Source organism: Physella acuta, unplaced genomic scaffold (assembly GCF_028476545.2).
Source record: "Physella acuta isolate Inbredline_101_S28 unplaced genomic scaffold, ASM2847654v3 ptg002099l, whole genome shotgun sequence".
Taxonomy (NCBI): domain Eukaryota; kingdom Metazoa; phylum Mollusca; class Gastropoda; family Physidae; genus Physella; species Physella acuta.
In genome coordinates this window covers 3,003-5,411 of record NW_026733600.1, presented here as the reverse complement: position 1 = coordinate 5,411, position 2,409 = coordinate 3,003, and the positions used below count along the sequence as shown (strand labels likewise).

General features: G+C 41.6%; 1 non-coding gene across 1 annotated transcript; it reads right to left on the bottom strand.

Annotated features, from left to right (window-relative positions):
* Window positions 1–1,569: 1,569 nt before the first annotated feature.
* On the bottom strand, window positions 1,570–1,688 carry LOC131932157 (5S ribosomal RNA). Its single transcript, XR_009384488.1, has one exon. It is a non-coding gene; the product is annotated as a 5S ribosomal RNA (ribosomal RNA).
* Between the last annotated feature and the right edge of the window lie 721 nt (window positions 1,689–2,409).

Here is a 2,409-nt window from a genome sequence, read left to right as displayed (position 1 = left end):
TGGGGGATGCGGGAGATAGGTTCTATTCATTTATCTCTTTAATTCAACTCCACACATCACATTGCTATTTGAATTCGTGTATGCATGCTGTTGATATTGTTTTATTTATCTCAAATGTGAAGAAAGGAGAGAATAAATTTTATATTTTTCTTTCACCCACCCACCCACCACCCTATCCATTGCTTTTTAAAATATATAAAAAAGAAAAACCCTTTAGGGTTAGAGCTAGATATCTAGATCTTAATCGGAGAGCAGAAATTATTCTTAACGACTACACGCCATAGATTATTTAATTATTAGAAGCCTAACTAACCTATTCGTTTCACGATGTAAACAAACCACTGCGAGTACGGAGCGGAGTACGAGAATATTATTTCGTTCGTACTCGACCAATCAGCGTTCGAGATTCTCTCGTACTCGCATAATGAGCTCGCTCGTACTCGCATAATTAGGTGTAGGGAAATATTTCAGTTTTATTCGCACAAAACGGTGAAAATAACGTCTAATACCATATTTTAACATGACAAACGTGGATCTTTTCTATGCCTACACGTGTGGGCAATGAAACTCTTTATTTTTTATCCAAGGGTCGCATAGCAGAATAGGTGAAAAAATGACTTTGAAAACGACACCGTTAGCCGACAAGCCAGCAACATTCCAGTCGACACGGCAAGCTGCTTTTTCATTGGCTGGCTCATTCGCCGACCGCTTTTGGTTGGGCGGTGTCCGCCATATTGAACGAACTCGAGCCCAGGACCGTATATAAGGAGCGAGTTTCTCTGCAGACGGCGTTTTTCGAACACTCGTTCATCAACAAAGAAAAAAAATTCAATATGTCTGGCCGAGGCAAGGGTGGTAAGGACTCGGCAAAGGAGGCGCCAAGCGTCACAGGAAGGTGTTGCGTGATAACATCCAAGGTATCACCAAGCCAGCCATCCGTCGTCTTGCTCGCAGAGGTGGTGTCAAACGTATCTCTGGTCTGATCTACGAAGAAACCAGAGGTGTCCTCAAGGTGTTCCTTGAAAAATGTCATCCGTGATGCCGTCACCTACACTGAGCACGCCAAGAGGAAGACCGTCACTGCTATGGATGTCGTCTATGCTCTGAAACGTCAAGGTCGCACCCTGTACGGCTTCGGCGGTTAAACTCAACCCAGGACCACCCATTTGTTCTACCCATCCGGCCCTTATTAGGGCCACCCATACGTTTCCGAATTAGCTCGAGTGGTTGTAACCCCTACACGAATGTTTTCCATACCTACCCCTTACTTACTGAGTTACTTCTTCCTCCTTATTACTTAGGTTTGATTGTACAATTATTTGGTTGTAGCCTACTTAGTTTATTTATTTAATTTGGGCAGAGTGGTCATCTTTCCTTTGGTTTTTAAGGGGTTTGTTTCCATGGGTGGGGAGGGTCGAGGTAGCCTACCGTGAAGGCACAAAAGAAACAAACAAAAAATATTTCGATATTACAAAAGTGTTCACAGGTATGTGGTGAACTTAGGAAAGAGTACAGGTGGTAAGAATAGGTGTCCAGTGGGGTAAAAACAAAAGACAAAAGATGAAAAAAAGTCTACAACACGTGGTGTTCCCAAGCGGTCACCCATCTAAGTACTAACCACGCCCGACGTTGCTTGACTGCGGTGATCGGACGAGAACCGGTATTTTCAACGTGGTATGGCCGTAGACATCGGTGTGAGAAAATTGGGGCTTATAAATATACTCAAACGAAATCAGCAGTTATTCGTCCTTTTCTGGCTACAATAATGATTTCACTGCTTTCCTCATATTATTTCAATAATAAAAAACGCCCTAAATCGCCACAAAAGCGAAACATTGTTTTAATATCGAATACTATGTGCCTTTTTTTCCCTCTACAGCCATTGGTCGCTATTTTTAACCTGAGGCGGTAACCACCGGTAGACTTCCCTGAGCTACTAATTTTCGAGCATCGCGCGTTGTAAAATACAAAATAAATACATTTTCCCCCATTTTCCTTGACTAAAATCAGAAAACCAGGTGCCCCCCTGCATCCGACCTGTCCTTTAACTATCGCTTTCATGTGAAATGATCTATCGGAAAGGCGATACTTTAACTTTTTTGGGTCTCCCGCTCACTCACTCCTTCCGAAACATTCTGCACGAATTCATTCAATTTTAATCCAACTCATCACATAGATCTAGATCTAGCCGCCTACAAGTCTACTAATTTAATGTTTGAGAAATAGTTCAATGCTTTTCATTTATTAATTATTCTTTTAACCTTTTCCCACGACAACTGGCACATTTATTTTCAGTCTATTAATATTCTGGCTTTATTTTAAAACACGCAACTAGGCGTCGATCTAGAATTCTAGATCTAACGCTCTAGCTTAACTAAAATAATATAAACAGGAGGGTGGATCTATTCA